The sequence below is a fragment of the Pteropus alecto genome, unplaced genomic scaffold (assembly GCF_000325575.1).
Source record: "Pteropus alecto unplaced genomic scaffold, ASM32557v1 scaffold33, whole genome shotgun sequence".
NCBI classification, from domain to species: Eukaryota; Metazoa; Chordata; class Mammalia; order Chiroptera; family Pteropodidae; genus Pteropus; species Pteropus alecto.
The window spans coordinates 8,879,276-8,898,518 of record NW_006435762.1 but is presented as its reverse complement, the minus strand read 5'-3'; the positions used below and the strand labels follow the sequence as shown (position 1 = coordinate 8,898,518).

At 35.2% G+C, this 19,243-nt stretch overlaps 1 long non-coding RNA gene across 2 annotated transcripts in view; it reads right to left on the bottom strand.

Annotated features, from left to right (window-relative positions):
- Positions 1–4,483: 4,483 nt before the first annotated feature.
- Positions 4,484–19,243, bottom strand: part of LOC112479034 — a 169,622-nt gene continuing 154,862 nt past the window's right edge. For both annotated transcript variants that reach the window (XR_003046025.1, XR_003046026.1), the window contains 2 exons: positions 5,967–6,028; positions 4,484–4,934 (listed from right to left, as the gene is read on the bottom strand). This is a non-coding gene — a long non-coding RNA (uncharacterized LOC112479034). The remainder of the gene's footprint in view (positions 4,935–5,966; positions 6,029–19,243) is intronic.

The following is a 19,243-nucleotide window of genomic DNA, read 5'->3' as shown; positions in this document are numbered from 1 at the left end:
AATCAAGGCAGTCAGAGGAGCACTGGTAAGGAGAAGATACAGTTTAAAAATGTGTGTGTATATATATACACACACAGAGATATATCAACATATATATGTATATATGCTAATGTGCTATTGATTTAAAAAGTAAAATCACCATAGAAATTCAATCTTGATATAGAGAGAACGCTTCATTCTCTCCTGGTTTCATTTGTCAACTTAATATCAGGTTCTCGCATGAGAAACTTTCAGTTTTTATAGTGAATTCAGTATTTAGTTCACTTTTCATTTTTATCACAATGAAAATCAATAACAAAAAGCTGGAAAGGAGAATCTTTGACTTACTTGAGATCATTTAAAAGAAGCTCCTTTAGCTCTTTCATTGTTTACTACAGAAGATATTAGAAATGGCATTTTTAGTTGCTAACATTACATATCAAAGACACCCAGTTTTTCCTAGGATTCTCATTAAAAGCAACAAAACCAGCAGTGGCACTGTTAGTTGTCAAGGAGAAGCTTCCAGAAGAGCTGTGTCACTCAACTGCAGGAGTGTTTCTGAGTTAGGCACCAGCAATTACAGGGGGGAAGTAGTTACTGAGATGCAGCCCTGAGAAAGGAAAAATAAAATATTCCTTCCAATACAAAACACTCCTTTGCTATTTTGTCCCTAAAAGTTGCTCCTTGGATCTATCTCAAAAATGTGTCACAAAAAAACAGATTGTTTTTCCTACTTACTCTTTTTTGTCCAGATGTCACTAAATGTTCAAATGTCCATAGTTTTGCTGTGTACTAGACAGAAGCTGTTTAAGATTTCTCTTTCTCTTTCTCTCTCTCTCTCTCTGTCTCTCTGTCTCTCGGTCTCTCTCTCTCTCATCTAGATTACTTTTTATTTCACATTCTATCAGGTATAGCTGGAACACATTTTTTTCTTCTTAAATATATAACCATATTTTTCTATTTTCTCTGCACAAAATTTTGTGCCATAGTAAAAGGATTAAAATTGTTTACTATACAGAAATATCAATGATTTTTTTCTTCCTCACTAAATATTCTTTTTATCTAAATGATGTTAGATTTCTTTTGCTCATACCAGAATAATCATAGTGAATTTAACCTTGCTTATCTTTCATGATAAACAAAAGTCTCATCTATACCCGTGTGTGTGTGTACATGAGTGAGTATATGGAAAAAGGAAGGTGATGGCTGGTGCGAGGAACAAATATAGAGAGTTTAGAGATCAAAATTATAGAGATAAAAGCCCTTAAATATTAGGCAGATAATTCCTGTGCCGCCCATTAGGCCTCCTTTTTAATATTTCAGATATAATAGAATATATCTCATTCCTCTCATCCTAATCTTTCATTATATTTTAATGAAACATGTCTCAAATACTTGCGACACACCTACTGTGTTCAGTCCACATTGCCGGAGCCTGAAGACCTTTATCATCCAGGAAATAGTGCAGGATACTTATAGATATTTATAAAACAAGCCAGATCGAGGGACCTGAGAGAAACAGAAAGGCAACTCAATGAAGAGATTAGAGAAAGGGAGAAGCCATATTCATTTGCTGAAATTGGGAATGTTTCATGAACTAGGTGATTCTAAACCCTTGAGGATGGGTAAATGTTCTTGTTGAGAATGCAGACAATTCGTTAGAAAGAATTAGCAAGAACAAAGCCAAGGGGACAAGGAATGTGCTGTGTGAAAAGTACCAACTAGGCACATTTGGCTGAGCATTATGTAGGAGAGGTGAGTGGGGTAAGAGTCTGGAAGGAAAAGTTGAGCTGGAGTGTGAAGCACTATGAATACCCAAGTCAGATGGACATACTTGAGTTGGAATAGAGAGCCAATGAAAAATTTTGAGTCAGAAAATGACTAATACAACTACGTTTAAGAAAAATTTATCTAGCAGTTACATTTTAAGGAAATGGAGAAGGAAGACATGATAAACTAGTAAGTAGAATAATTAGGATATTATCATTTTAGAAAAGAGGTATTGAGTAGGATCTGGAGAGAAACAATGAGAATAGAAAAGCTAGATGCATGCTCATTCTTTCTGTATCACAGTTAATGTATTATTTTATTGTAATTGGCAAAACCACTTCCAAGAAGTGGTGTGGAAGTATGATGGTCCCCTTGAGTGATGGTCCATCATGAAATGTTTCAGAGGTAGATCAATTAGCTGATATTGATATAACTTCTGCAAAGGCCAGCTCACTTGTTAGAGCTCAGGATGTACTACAGAAAAGGAAATACTATAAACTAAATCTTTCTTTGATTTTGGGAACCAGAATAAAGCGGGAGGATACTCTAGAATGTAGAAAGACAGAAAGTTAATAAAAATTAAGCATTAAAAAGGTTTTACCTTTATTCAGCTGCTACAGGTCTATGGAAACAAGATCCTGAGGCCTAGAGGTCAAAGCGTTACCCAGAGGTCACATTTTGAAAAGACGGGCAGCAACGGAAGTGAAATGGGAACTCTGGCAGAGAAGCATACAGAGTAAGTTTTTCAATCAACACAATGAATATATATCTAGCACTGTTCTGGGTACTGAGAATAAAACAATAATGATTGTCTAGACCCTTACACAGATCATAGTCAAGGGTAATGAATTGTATATGGTAGGGGAAAGGGAGAATATGGCATAAATTAATGGATCTGAAGCATGTTTGAGGGCTAGACCAGTCAAAAAAGTTAAGAAATACTTGCTTGAAAGGTATTTATCTTTTAAGAAAAGAAGGTTCTCCTCTGGGGAGTTTTATTTATCCAACTTTTGGATGAGGAAGCTTGATTGTGTTTCGTAAAGAAGGTCATCATCTGACAGAATGTGGGAGACATTGTGGCAGAATTAATGGGACTTGCTTGGTGAGGAGGCAAAAATCATTCAAGATGCCAGGAAGTCTTGAGCCAGGGAGAGTAATGGGGTAAGAAAGGACATCACAGTGGCTGTGTCCTTCCCATCCATCTACTCTGAAAAAAGCCCTCCTACCTGAGTCAATTCACTTCCCTTTGCATTTATTCTATCCTATATACACATTTGTCATTGATGGAAAGAAAGGGGGAAAAGGAGAAGTTTTAGGTGATGACTTCATACATTCAAAATTCAAGCCAAAGACAACCATTAGAAACCAAAGTACTGATTCGTTTTTTTCATTGACGTTCCCTTACTCCTTCAGTCAAATTCCTCTCTGTTTAACCTCAAACCCTGTCTGTTCTCTAGGTGCGTCCTAGAGACTGATTGCATTACTGCAGTTGCAAGCCTCTTTTTACTATCTCATTTCTTCTTCATTTGTAAATGTAAATTAGACTCCCTAACCCTTACTCTTTTCACATAGACTTAATTGGTATATTCCTTTAAATTCTCTGTGTTCTTTTGTAAGAATTGTAGCACAAGGATATTTCAGCCCAAGAAAAATAGTTTTTCTCTTTATTTTTTTCTGCCTCACAGCACCATGCTAAATATATTACTCTACATCAGAGGTTCTCAACCTTGGCTGCATGTTAGAATATTTGGGGACCTTTTAAAAATCTCAAAGCATAAGCCATAACAAAGACCAGCTAAATCAGGGTCTCTGGGTGTTAGGGGTGGTAAAACTCAGGCACTAGTATTTTTAAAGCTCCCTAGGTGATTCCAATGTGCAGCCAGAATTAAGAAGCACTGATCAACAGCAATGCCTAATTACTTCCCACTTCCCCAAACTGGCATTTATTTTCGTGATTCTAGTACTCATGCTATTTCCCCAGCATCAAATGCTTTCCCTATCTTATCTCCTAAAACAAAACAAAACACAACCTGCACAGCCGTCAACACCCAGCTCAAACGCCCCTTCTTTACAAAGTTTTCTTTCTCCTCCATCACTAGTCTCAACTTAGTTGTGCCCTTCCTCACTCCCATCCAAGCGATTTGTTATCTATCCTTAACACAAACGACATTGGCTTTGAACTCTAGATAGTGGTGGATGTGTTTTTTGTTTATTTGTTTGTTTTTTCAAATGGATTTTAGGCTATTTGAAGATAGGTATTTGGGCTTATCCATTTGCACACAGTGAGCATTCAATAAATAGTTTGAAATCAAATTAAAATTGCCAATAATAAATAATATAAACAAATCTATACGCTTCCTATATATAGTGCGGGGGATGACTCGTGTTTCTGTTAAAAACGAGTTCTTTGGAAAAGCCATAATACTATTTCTTACAAAAACATGGGATGTGACTTACTATTCCTGGCAATAGCTGCTGCCGAACAATGATAACTTGGAAGTCAGTGATAACATAATCCAGCAGACAAGGTGATTCTTCACCTACGCACGATGCCATGTGGGCTTCTGTGAAGCATTACTTCCTATTCATATAAATACACTCCAGGTTTTGTTTTGTAAAACTTAACTTGGATTAAATGTGCATTGGCCAAAACATTAAAATCCTCTCAGGATAATAGCTATAGACCAAATGCACGAGAGAGAAAGCGAGAGAGAGAGCGAGAGAGAGCGAGAGAGAGAGAGAGAGATGTAACAGATGCACAAAACCCACTTGTTCTGGAAGACTCAACTTAGCATGACTGAGACATCTTCCCTGCATTCCAGGTGTCCCAATTTTTCCTTTCTGCTCCCATTTAAACTCTGAATTTAATTTTATCTTAGTAGGACTGACTACCTTCATTCTGAAATACGAAGCAACTTGAAGGTAAACATCACATTTTACTAATTTTTTTTTTCATACATAGCACTTAGCTATCACAGTTCCTATCAGACAACAGGAGTCAAAAAATATTTCTTGAGTCAGTAATTGGACAAAAGAAAGAAACCTGAATTGATAAAGGTAAATACTAGTATAAATGGCTCTGTTTCAAAACTGTTCCCTTTTGTTTCTTGCAGAAAGCAAACAGCAATTCCAGCCACGCCCGAAGGTACAGTGATTTGAATAGGTGCCTGATAAAATATGAACACCTAGAAGAAAAATAATTAAAAACACAAGTGATAAATCACACATATGTGATTTGATTAAATAATAATACTTGAACATATGCAAAATTTACATTATAAATTTCAATTGCCTGCTCAATAATCTTAAGAAGTTATAGTTAACCTCTAGAGCCAGAACTAGGGTTAGCAAGTGAGGTACCCATTTTGGGTGCAAAGTTATTGAAGTGTGAAAAAACTCAATAATCAAGATAAATAATCTTTACTTCAACATTTTAAAAATTTAATAACGATGCAAAAATTCATAATGAACAATTATAAGGACACAATCTATGTGGGATACATTTGCAAACTACTAATACGAGCATTATTCTATCATGAGCAATAATATGTCAAAATATTATCATTGCATTATTACATAATGCTATTATTAATAACGCCCCAAGAAAAGTAATAACAGCCCACAGGTTGTGGTACACATAATTTTGAAACTGTAACCAGCTATGCACAAACACAAGCTGCTTTATAAAAGGAAATATTTTAACACTAAACATGATCGTGGGTGATTTTCCATAAGAAGCAGCAAATAATTTTTCATGTGTGTGTTTCAAGGAGTGGTCAGAGTATCTGATATGTTAGAGAGTGATAGTGCCCACTATAATGCCTTAAGAAGTATTTATATCTTGAAAGACATATGCTTTCATTTCACTCTCTACTCTTCTGTCATTTCTTGAGTGTCTGCCACTGAGCTCAGCACTGAGGCTAATACATGCCCAGCTCCCGGCAGACACCCTTGTCAGCAAACACCAGTAATAGAATACTGAGAAAGATGTAAGAGAAAGCGGTGGGGTTACCATGGAGACGGGAACAACTTCTCCCTAGAGAAAGAATAAGGTGACGAGCTGAAAAAAAATTGCAGGTCAGGGTAATATAACTAATTAGTTAACATGTACTTTTCAAAACTGCATTTTTCCCCTGACAGCTAGTTGGCAACATGTATTAGATACCTTAAAAGTTTTAAATGATTTTGATGAAGCACTTCTATTTCAAGGAAATTACCTTAAAGAAATTTTTATGGACGTGTGTTGATTTCTCTCCACGAAGGTTCATCATAGAATCTCCTATAATATAATAAAAATAAAGGAATAAATCTAACTAGCCAATGATATAGCATTGTCGAGTTACATACATGCAATAATGGAATGCTTGCAGTGATTAAAAAATATATTGATAAGGAATCAGTAATGACACAGAATGGTGCACACACTTGCTCCTTTCCCAAGTGTGCTCCCTAGAATGGCAGCATGAACATTTTCTGGGAGCTTCTTAGACATGCAGATTCTCAGGCCCCATCCCAGACCTACAGAAGCAGAATCTGCATTGCACCAAAGTCCCCAAGTGATTTTTATGCACATTAAATTTTGAGAAGCACTGGTGTATGCCATATTTTTAAGCAGAAGAAAAGTATGTACATTATGATTCTATCTTTGATTCCCTGCCGTTTGGCTCAATGAATAGAGAAAAGAGAGGATAGATAGACTTGCAAATGCACGCAGTGATTATCTCTGGAAACTATGCTTTTTACTTCCTCTTTTTCTTCATATTTTCTCAATAGTTAAGTGCAAATGTGTATTACTCTTGTTATAAGAAAAAGGTAATTTTTATAAGTGTATTTTCTCTGTTATTTTTTTCTTTTAAAATGATTGTTCATGGTGAGTGGATTATTTTCTATAAGATAAAAATTCAGGTCAATCGTATATTGAAATTTACAAAATTGAAAGTATAATTTCACATCAATAGGTTTTAGAACTATATATCTAGTGTAATTGTGATTTTTAAATATTTCTTCACATTGTTTCCCTAAGAATATCTGTCTCTAGCAATTCATGTATCCTGCTTTTCTGTCAGTTAAAGAATATATTTGTAGAACATCTCACCATCAGCAGGTTGTGTCATCTCTCAAACAGTTCCCCTGATGCCATCCTAAAACTACTAAGATATACAAAATTTTTACTTTTCTCTTTTATCTTCAGTCTATTCTGAAGATGGAGAGAATAGAGGTAACGGGGGAAATAAGAAGGGCCTACCTACAAAGCTTTCCTACAGCAGCTCGAGTTCATTCCAAGACATTTAGGGAATACAAGCAAAATCCCGTTTCAATGCAAAACATTTTAGTGTGACATTTTGTTAACGAATCATGCACAAGTCCTCGGAGGAGGGACATAGTAATTGTGCTTTGCTCATCTCCTCCCATGGATCTTACAGAACAAGTAGAGTAACAAGGCCTGTCCATGTAGCAGCCTGATTAAGGCAAACCCTGCCCTGTTGGACATCTGTGCTCTTTACTGTAGCAGAGACTTTAAGCAATAGAAATGGGAAGATAAAGGAGACCGAGTCTGCTTTTCAGAGAAGTCACAGGTGGAGAAAATTTCAACAGATGGGGAAAATTTTTGAAAACATAGCAGAAGAAATGGAGAGGACGTGACATTTACAGAGGATTGAAAGAGCAAGCTCTTCTATATATCATCTCATTTAATCCTCATAACGGATTGTGCTGTACAGGAGCCAACTGAGATTAATTAGGGTCAGTACTCCCCCAGCTGACCCAGCTAATAAATGGTGGAATGAGGAATCAGTTTAAGGTTAGCTAACCCCAAAGCTCATGTTCTTTCCACAATAACACACTGCCTCAAGAAACAATTCTGATTATGAGTGATTTACTGTATACCAAAAAACTTAATATTTTCAAAAATTTTCCAAGCCAGGGTTTCTCCTATCCCTGATTCACAGACTGCCTTTCATTGGAATATCTAGGTATCTTGTTAAAAGTGTAGACTCTACCTGATTGCATTCCCTTATAGCTAGTAGGTCTGAGTTGGGCATATAAATTTGTTTTTTAATATTTCCCAGGCAATCTGACACAGATCGCACACAGGCCTGCCTAGGAATGACATAATCTACACATTGAAGGGACACCTTTTGTTGCTCTTGGAGCAAATACTGCCTTTTCTCACCATCATGTGTTCGGTAACACTGCTCCCCGACCCACTCCCAAACCCTTGGTCTGCACTCCATACTTTTCTGCTTGCTTTCAGGCTCTCAGAGATGGAGGAGAAGGATCTGAAGCAAGAAAAATGGAGGTTGAGTCTCCTCACCATCAACTAGTGATGCCAGGTAAGAAAGTAACCACTTCTCTGCAACTTAGTTTATTTTTTTATAAAATGGGGAAAATAATTCCTGCCTCACCCCCCTCACATGAGGATTGTGAGAAACTAATAAGAGGATTTAACTAAAACTGGCTCAGACTGTCACTGATTTTTCATACAGCTGTTAGTAATTGGGTGAGGAATAAGGTCTGTGAAAATAGAAAGAGCCCTGGACGTGAAGTCAGACGTGAGTCAGAGTTCTGGCTCTGCCTCTCACTAGCTCTCACCTTAAACATATAAACTCCTGGAATCTGTTTCCTTTAGTGTAAAAGGAGAAAAACATGTATGCCCAATAGCAGTTTTTCACAGGAATGGAAATAACTTAAACATCCATCAGTAAGAGACTAGCAAAATTAAGGATGCTTAGCTCATGCCATCAGAGAAAACTGCCTTCTCCCCACTCTTGGTTTCCATGGAAAGGGTTTTTGTTTTTTGTTTTTTGTTTTTTGGGTGCATCCAAAATGCCTCCCTTCTGCCTTTAAGTCACTCTACCCCTGGGAAGGTGGCATAACATATCTGAGTGGTAGGTCTTGGCTCAGCTTCACCCTTTTCATTTTGGGAACTGTGTTAGGCTACACAGATGGGTTCTACATATGCAGGTTCAGAATTAACAAGCCCGCCTGACAAGTCATATGAAACCCCAGCCCCTGGTCTGGCCTATATCTGCAATAAAATTAAATTTGTGGCCTCCGTATGCCATCTATTTGTTTCGTTCTCAAAGTGTTCAGAACCTGGGAGCAGGGGGCAGGGGAAGAGAAGTACTATTTATTGGATACTCTCAAAACTCCAACATATATATTGAAAACTATATAGTCATTAAAAAAAAAAGAGGGAAAACCATATGTACCTACTGTCATGAAAACTAATTTGGGATATGTTGTTAAATGAAAACTGTCAGGTTCAGAACAGGGTATTTAGTGTACTCCCATTTGTATAAAATTAAAGGATGAATTCACAAAGAAATGCACATACGTTTAATTAGAATATTACTGGAAAAAGAGAAGAAACCACCTACTCTGGTTGCTCTTGGGGATGGAAACTGAGAATGAGAGTTACAGTGTCTGTACTCTAACATGATTTTAACTTTTAGTTATACTTGCATTCTTTTTTTTTTAGGTAGGCAACTGTTTCTTTTTATTTACTTATGTATGTATGTATTTATTTATTTATTTAAATTAGTTTCAAGTATACAGTACATTGGTTAGACATCTACACGGTTCATAAAACAATCCCCCCATTTGCTCCCTCCCTCCCCTGGCCCTCCACCTAGCCATCATATTAATGCTAACTGCATTCCCTATGCATTCTTTTTTAAACAAAAAAATATATAAAAAAATACACATCTATCATATTGTTATATTGAGGAGTAAACAATATTGCATAGGTAAATAAAACCTGAATAGTAGGGTCAGTAAGTTTAGCTTCTTTTCTTCATTTTTCTACCAGGAAGTCGGCTTCCCCTTGCCAATAATATTCCTTTGGAATTGTTGCAGGTCACTTTCATATAACATTGTACTCTGACTTCTCTTAGCTTCTCTTAGCTGCGCCCCTAGTCACCAGAAGGTCTTCCTCCTTGCGACCCAGAAAACAAGCAATAGAATAGCAAGGGACCAAAAACGTAGCCCGCCCGCCCCCAGAACCTCACCCAGTCCCTTAACATAGTAGAGAGCCAAGACACAATTGTAGCACTGAACAGCACACAAGGCTCTTAGTGCCCTAGCCAACCATCTATTCTAACTGCCATGAAGTTGGAATTGGGATAAAGAAAGGCTTTGCATGACTCCACTAAGCAGGAAGCAAAGAGCAGCTGAGGTTCCCCAGCAGAACACGAATTCAGCATGTGACATTATGTGGCAAAACCATCACATGTGTGCTGCTCCCAACCACCATTTTCTCCTAACGTGGAAATCCTAAATGAAAACACATGATTAACACAAATCGACCTTTTCCCTCTGTGCATTCGGTGATTATTTGTCAGTTTTAAAAATGTAAAATAAAAATTACCAAAACAAAGGAGAATGAACTACAAGCTCCTTTGAAGGTTTTTTGTTTGTTTGTTTGTTTGTTTGTTTTACCTTGGACATGGTTTATAAAGTTAAATATTGGCATCGTAGCTGGGAAGCTTGGTTAAAGTACACAGTCGAGGACTCTGGTTGAAAGATCATGGACACGGAAATCACACAGAAAGGGTTCAAATCCTGACTTCGCCCTTGCCAGGTCTGTGGTATATGCTCTCTAAGCCTTGGTTCCCACTGTTCTGAAAATGAGAATAATACTTTGAGGGTATAAATGGTGTAATAACTGTAAAATACCAGATAGATGCCCTATATATGGTAATAATTATTAATACAGAAAAAATTATAAAAAGTAATAAAATTGACTATTACTAATCACCCGTTCAGTTATCCATTTTGTTTTTTCCACTAGTCTGTGATCTCTTAGAAGACAAAATCTTCCTTTGTTCATTTTTATGACCCTAGCCCTGAGCACATTGTCTTATTTATAGCTTGCATTCAGTAAATATGTATTGAATAATGGAGTGAGAGAATTGGAAATAACTTAAAAGCATACATGCCATTTCCAACCAGAGGCAATGTGAACCTATGTATCAGCTCATTGAGTCTCTTCCCTTTTCTTTTTCATATACCGTACTCAATCCTAAGAAAAGGGAAAACATCAGGCTATTTGCATGGAAATGGTCCTGACTCCTTCAAGAGTTCCAAGAAAGAGAATAAACTAAAGCACACTTCCTGAGTTAAGAAAACAAATTATTAGACAGTGTTTCTTAGTGATGTGCAGTTTAAACCTCCCTGCTTTGGGAGGAGGTCAATTTATGTTTTACGTAACTTAAAACATAACTCTGTGGAACACAAAGAAGTTTCAAAAATAAAGTGTAATAGTTGGTCTTGCTAAACAGAGTTTGCCATAAAAGCTAGTTATTTCAATCCTCCAAATATAAACTAAATTTCTACTGTGTGCCAGCAGTATTAGACATAGAAAAACCCCAAATGAGTAAGACATGTCTGTAGTCCAAAAATATTATGCTTGCCACCTAATAAATTTATAAAGGCCTTAATTGTTAACTTGTTTAAAACTGCTACCACAACCCCTTCTCCCTTACTAATAAAATTCTACATGACACAAAATATGTTAAGATGATTTTTAAAAGTTCCTTGTTAATCAACAAGCATTCATTTTGCAACTATAGTACTATGAGCCTAGCTTTGATAAAACATAGATGCACAGTTCATATGTGCTTGGAATACCTACAAAACACATAGATGCTAAGCTACATATTTTTTAAATGTATGTACTCAAAAGCAAAGCAATATTTATTTTAAAACATACTAAAAATAATGTGATATCTATTTAAATTAAAAAGTGGACTTTAATTACACAGGATGCACAGTTCGATGAATTTGATAAATGCATAGATCTATGGAAATGCAAGATAGAAAACTTTCCATCACTCCAGAAATTTTCCTCCTGCCCCACCCCATTCAATCCCTACCCTCACGCTATCCAGAGGCAACCGCTGTTCAGCTTTTTTATTACTCTGTATTAGATGTGTCTATTCTAAAACTTTATATAAATAGAATCATACAGTATGTCTTCTTTTGTGTCTAGCTTTTTTTCCCTCCACACTATAGATTTGAGACTCATCCATCCATAATTTTGCCTGTATCACTAGTTCTTTTTTATTGTTGAGTAATATTTCATTGTATGGATATACTACAATTTGTTGATCCATTCTCCTGTGGATGAATATATGGGTTACTTCCTGTTGGAAGCTATCGTATATAAACAGGTTATAAGTATCCTTATAAAAGTCTTTGTGAAAAGTCTATGTGTATGTATGTTTTATTTCTCTTGGATAAATACGTAGGAGAAAAATTCTTGAGTTGCACTGTAGGTATATCTTTAACTTCATAAGCAATTGTCAAAGAGTTTTACACTTCCACTAGCAATGTTTAAGAGTTCTGTTTACTGTCTATACTTGTCAAAATTTGATTTTTCAAATCTTTTCATTTTAATCTTCTCTGAAAAATAATGGTATTGAACACTTGTTTTATTCTTACAGACCATTTGTACACATTCCTTTTTGAAGTGTCTATTCATGTCTTTCACCCATTTTAATTGGCTTTTTGTCTGTTAATTGAGTTGCTGAAATTCTTCATATATTTTTCATACATGTCTTCTGTTAGACAAATGATTGCAAATATTTTCTCTCAGTCTGTAGCTTGTTTATTCATTTGACTTTTGATGAGAAGTTTTCACTTTGATGATGTGTAATTTACTAATCTTTTCTTCTATAGATAATACTTTTATGAATTAAGAAATGTGTGTCTACTCCAAGGTCATGAATACATTTTATGCTTTCTTCTAAAAGCTTTATATTTTTTTTAACTTTTAGGTTTAGGACTAAGATCCATCTCAAACTAACTTTGTGTACTGTATGAGGTAGGCACTGAGGTTTCTTTTTTTACTTTTTCTTTCTTTCTTTCTTTCTTTTTTTATTACACGGGTCTTCATAGAGTGTGATGGTTAATTTAAGTGTCAACTTGAATGTGTCAACTCGATGGGGTTGCCTGGTAAAATATTATTTCTGGGTATGTCTGTAAGTGTGTTTTGAGAAGAGGTTAGTATTTGAATTGGTAGACTGAGTAAATAAGATCACACTCACCAATATGGGTGGGCATCCTCTGAGTCACTAGGAGCCTGAGTAAAACAAAAATGAAGGAGAAGAGTGAATTTGCTCTCTTTGCTTGAGCTGGAACATCCATCTACTCCTGCTCTTGGGTATTGGTGCTCCTGATTCTCAGGCCTTGGACTCAACCAAGACTTATACTATCTGCCCCATGAATTCTATAGACCCCATGCCATGAGGATGCTATTAAATATAGATGTGTTCTCTTTGATTTATGTAGAGCTAGTCAGATTTTCTAATTTTTATTGTGCCAGTAATGGTACTTTACATCTTCTGAAAAATTTGTCCATTTCATCTAAATTGTTGAATGTATTCTTAAAAATGGTTTATAATAATTGTTATCCTCTTAATGTTAGTAGAATAGGAAACATGTTTCCTATTTAACTACGGACAATTGCAATTTGTGTTTTCTTTCTTTTTAATAGCCTAGCTAGTAGTTTATCAATTTTATTGCTCTTTTCCAGGAATCGATGTTTTGTTTCATTGATTTTCCCTATTGTTTGTCTTTTTTCCATTTCATTGATCTCTACTCTTATTTCTATTATTTCCTTCCTTCTACTTATTTTATATTTAACTTGCTCTGCTTTTTCTGGCTTCTTAAGGTTGAAGCTTAGAGCATTAATTGTAAATCACTACTAATTTCTAATCTAAGCATTTAAAGATATTAATTTCCCACTATTTTTGTGACATCCTACAAATCTTTAGAAAAAAGATTTTTTTCTAAAATTTTTATATTTTATATTAATTTTGACTTTTTCTTTAATAAATGGGTTAGTTAAATGTGGGTTGTTTAATTTATAAATGTTTGGAAATGTTTAAATCGTTTTTTGTTATTGATTTGTAATTTAATTCCACTGTGGTGAGAAAAGATACTTTTAAATTTATGGCTTGCTTTATGACCCAGCACATGTTTTGTCTTGGTGTATGTTCTGTGTTTTCTGGAAATAATGTGTATTCTGCAGGATTTGGGTGTAATTTCTTATAAATATAAGTTATGTTAATTTGATTAATAATATTGTTTAAACTTTCTATATTCTCACTGATTATTTTTATGTAGTTGCTCTAACAATTACTGAGAGGACTATTAAAATCTGGAAGTCAAATTTACTCTCTTCCATCCTCTGTGGTAACTGTTACTATATACTTTATTCCAACATATGTTATGAAACCCACATTACATTATATTTTGGTTTGTTTGTTTGTTTGTTTGTTTTAAATAATATATTTTGTAGAAAGTTATCATTTCAGGTCCTCTTCATTCCTTTGTACGATCTAAATTTCATTTGTTATTGTTACACTCCAATTTTAAGAACTTTAATATTTTGTCTAGTAGAGACCTGCTTGTGAAAATTTCTCTCAGCATCTATTTTATAGTGTCTATATTTCACCTTTAATTTCGAAGAATATTTTACTACACATAGAATCCTAAATTAATGGAGTTCTTGTCTTTAAACACTTTAGAGGTACTACTCCGTTGCTTCTGGCTTGCTTTGTTTTTGATGAGAAGCTCATTTTCATTTTTACCTTTGATATTCAGAAGATAATATCTTTTTTTTTTCCTGTATGGTCTTCAGATTTTCTTTTTATGTTGGTTTCCATCAATTTGATTATGAATTGCTTTGGCATGGTCTTTCTTTGTTAATCTCCCTTGGATTTCATTGAGCTTCCTGGATCTTTGAGTTGATATTTTTTTATCGAAATTGGTAGATAATCTGACATTATTTCATCTCTTCTATATCTCTAACTACATATATGTTTAGACCATTCAATATCCTCTGGGCCACTGAGGACCTATTTTTTTTATTTTTGGTACTTTATTCTCTCTGTGCTTCAGTCTAGATAGTTTCTTTATACTTCAAGTTTATTATTTTTTTTCTTTTTCAATATTCAATCTACTGTTAAGTCCATTCAATTGTTATTCTTTCAGATTTTGTATGTTTCCATTCTAGAATTCTTATTTGTTTTTTTGTTTTTTTTTTATGGTTTTCATTTCTTTGTTTGGTTGCCCAATCTATTCACTTATCTATCTTTTCTTTTAAATTCTTGAACAAATTTTAAATGGCTATTTTTTATTTTTGTCTTTTCTAAAATTTCTTATTTACTTATTTTATTGAAGTGCCATTGACATAAAACATAGGTGTACAACATAATGACTTAATATTTGTATATATGGCTAACTGATCACCACAATAAGTCTAACACCTATCACCACAAATAGTTATAGGATATTTTTTTTATGATGAGAACTTTTAAGATCTATTCTCTTAGCAACTTTCAAATATGCAATACGGTATTATTAACTATAGTCACCATGCTGTACATTACATCCCCATGACTTGTTTATCTTATAGCTGGGAGTTTGTATGTTTGACTCCTTTCACCCATTTTGCGTGCATGCACGCGCATGCGTGTGCGCGCGCGCGCACACACACACACACACACACACACACACACACCCTCTGGTAACCACTAGCTTGTTATCTGTATCTATAAATTTGGTTTTGGATTTTTTTTTAAATTACGGTGACATTGATTAACAAAATCCAATAAGTTTCAAGTTTACAATTCAACAGTAAGTCACACATATATTACATTGTGTGTTCGCCACCCATAGTTAGATTTCTTTCTGTCACCACGTATTTGACTCCTTATACTCCATCTACCTCCCTTCTCCCTCACTTTCCTCTGGTAACCACTAGTCCACTGTCCGTGTCCATGAGTCTCTGTTTGTTTGTCATGTTTGCTTGTTGCTTTTAAATTTATATCCCACATATAAATGATATCATAAAATGGCTATTTTAAATCTTTGTCAGCTAATGCCAATATCTGTAATATCTCTATATCTATTTCCATTGATGGCTTTTCTCCTGGTGATGGGTAACATTTTCCTGTTTTTCATATGTTTAGCAATTTTTTTGAAATTCTGGATTTTTGTCTTCTTTAAAGTGTTTTAAGTTTTGTATTGCTAGCCAATTAATTTACTGGTGGATTATCTTGATCCTATTGAGATTTATATTTAAGTTTTATTGGGCTAGGTCTAGAATAGTCTTTACTATTCCTAAAGCAAGGCCTTTTGCCATCATAGGTAAATTTCCAAGTTTCAGTCCGACTAGTTGAACTCCAAGGTCTCCCTGCACAGTGAAATCTTTAGAATAACACTGTTCAGCTCACACACTGCAGTAGCCATTCTCTGCCAGACATCAGAGAGTCATACCTTATATGTACATATCTAAGTATTCAGCCAAAGACTCAAGAAAACCTCCAATGTGGATTTCTAGAGCTCTTTCTCTGGAACATTCCCCTTTTTCACTACCCCTTTCCCCAAATTCCAACTGCCTCAGCAGCCCCAAACTATGGTCTGTTTTCACATCTCATAAGACCACTCTTCTCCCTTTGGCCTCAACAACCAGAGGCTGTAATTTTGAAAGTGCCCCCATGGAAAATGCTGGGTAAATATGGACCTCACCCTACATGTATCCCTTCAGTCAATGGTTATAGTCTCACGCTATTTGTGGTCCAAAGACTGAAAACACTTGCTTCATATAGTTTTCCAATCTTTGAAGGGTACATATTAGTCCATTGTGGTCAGAATCGGAAGCCTAGATCCAAACTAGTTATAATAAAAAGTAAAATAAGAACTTAGAGCAATAAGAAATCTTCAGTAAAAGTAGTCCTTATTTTTAATAATGACAAAATTCTATGAAGCACTATTATTTCAAAAATGAAGAAACTGAGACTGAGAGAGGTTAAGTGAGATCAGTTAGTAAATAGCAAAACCAGGATTTGAACCAAGACAAGTTTTACATCATGGTCTACATTATTTTGCTTAAAATAATCAAAGCAGGTTTCTTAAAGCAATTGAGAATTGAACTGGTCTTTGAAAATTTGATGGGCTTTGGGTTAGTGAACAGGTGGGAAGAAGCAGAATCACATCCTAGGTAAAGGGAGCAGACATGGTGGGCAGTAGATTAGAGCCAGACTAGAGAGGCAAGGTTTTATGTGGCATATATCAGAGAAAAAATTGAATAGCTTGTATGAAGTCAGCTTATAGAGGATAACGTATGTGGGCAAAAAAGAAAAAGAAAAAAGAAAAAAAAAAGGGAAAAGAAATAGTACTACATTATCAAAAATTTTAGATTGTAGTTTATTATATTATTTTAGTCACAGTTTTTTTTTTCACATTTACTGGTAACTATATAATTATACACATTCTTATGCTGTAGAATTTTCCCATTCTATGTTTATAGCTTCATGAACACTGAAGTCTCTGTCAGTCTTATTTACACAAATGATTAAAGAAGTTGAAAAAAGAAAGCAAAAAGGGAAAAGGTGAATTTTACCTTTGTTTTTCCCTCTTCATGTCTGGTTGGTCTTCATAATAATGTGAAGAATTTCTCTAAGCCTACTCAAATATCAAAACATCTAGGGTTGCTGAAATTCCCTGAGTTCACAAGAGATATCTTGCCTCTTCTCATTTAGCTACAAAGTCTTCCTTTCAGCTCATGACCTCTTCAACCAGAAGGATCATAATTTATTTAGATATAGTAGCTGAGCAGTCTCTCTGCTGGAGGCAGCATCCCAGACCTGCCTTCCTAATCCTAACTTGTAAAGAGAATTCCCATTCTTTAGCTATACAGTACTGCTTTTTTTTTGTATGAAAACTAACTTTAAAGACAACTATTTGTTTATTATTAAAGATCTGACATTTCTTTAAATATTTACAAGATAGTTTCCATTTTTTGAAATAATATTTAGAATTTAACTGCTTTAGCACCATTCTACTCAGTGTCTAATTTTGTTAATAGCAATATCAGTTAACACAGACAGAGTACTTGCTATGATCTCTACAAGAATTATCTCATTTGATCCTCACAATGACCTTATGAGGTAGTTTTTATTATTATCTTCCCCATTTCACAAAGAAACTGAAGTTTGGAACACTGAGTAACTTGCTCAAGAACACACAGCATTAAAGAGTTGCAGTAAGTTGAATTCAAAAGTTCAAACACTTGAAGAAGATAAAACCTAATCCCTAAGCATACATAAAGACAGCAAAAGTAACTCTGTGAGGACTTCACATATAACAAAAATCTTTAGAATCAGACACATAAATTCAAATTATGATTCTCCCATCTTCCAGCTAGGGGATATTGGAAAAACTGCTTATTCTATGTTGTCCTGTTTATCACTACAATTCTGTGATACTAACACCTCTTGGTGAGTTCATGATGATTAAGTAAGATAATATCTGTGAAGCACCTGGTACAAAAAGAAGGGAATAATAAGAGCAGCTACTACTGTTAGTCTAATATTCTCCCTATGTTGAGTCAAATTTAAAATTCAGATTTCCCTGAACTGAAGTTCTCCAACTTACTAGTTCCGTGAGCCTGGGCATTACTTAAATTTTCTAGGCCTTAGTTTGCTCATCTGAAAAGGTGGGTGTAATAATACTCCCACTCAAGAAGTTGTAAGAACTAGGTGAAGTATATAGCACTCCCTGACACACCATAAGTGTCCAATATGTTATCTGTTACGATGATTATGATGATGGCTAGACAAAATAATATAGTGGGTTTGTTCAAAGTTCAATACATATGAGGACCAATATGCATGAGAACTTGATTTAGAAAAAGTCCATAATCTTTGAAGAGACCTGTTACTCAGATTTAAATCCTGGACCTGCTCCCATCAGACTTCTATCTGCATGCCATATAGAGCAGTAAAATCCCATGGAAGAGCTATTCCATATCAAGGCCACTGTGAACCCTCTCTTACAGAGAACCATCCATGGGGAAAGAACCATTCTTCTCCCTACACTTTGTCATTGAGTAGCAAGGACCTTTGGCACGGTGCTGGCTCACTGCCTCAATAAAAGACCTGGTAGAATAGCAGAGGCATCCATAGTAGTCAGGAGAAAAGTAGCAGACAAACAGTGAAAGAGACGATGGCCCTTCAAGAATCATCTATAGCAGATGAGCCACAGGATACAGAATATAGCAAGGGCAAGCCTGGCAATAAGCACATCTAGGGATTCTCAGAAATAACTTAGGAAGACTTTTCAGAGAACTCTATGAATACAGGTGGGGGCAATGAACCAGGCAACTTGAATAATGACTAATAAGGCGGCCTTATTTATATCCACAGGCTGGTGAGATCTGGATGTATTCAGGGTACATTATAATAAAAACAAGTAATTATTATTATTATTGTGGTGTAATTGCATTTGAAGTGCATATTTTGCTCAGAGTTGCTTGCTTGACACTTTGGATCACACCAATTTTCTAGTGGCACAGACCCGATTTTCTAGTGGTTTGAATTTTGACATTGCTTAGTGGGTCAACATGAGTAAGCTTTTAAGAAATATATATTTGTTCTGTAAGCATATTCCCCTTTTAAAAATGCCGACGTGTTTTTCCTTATAC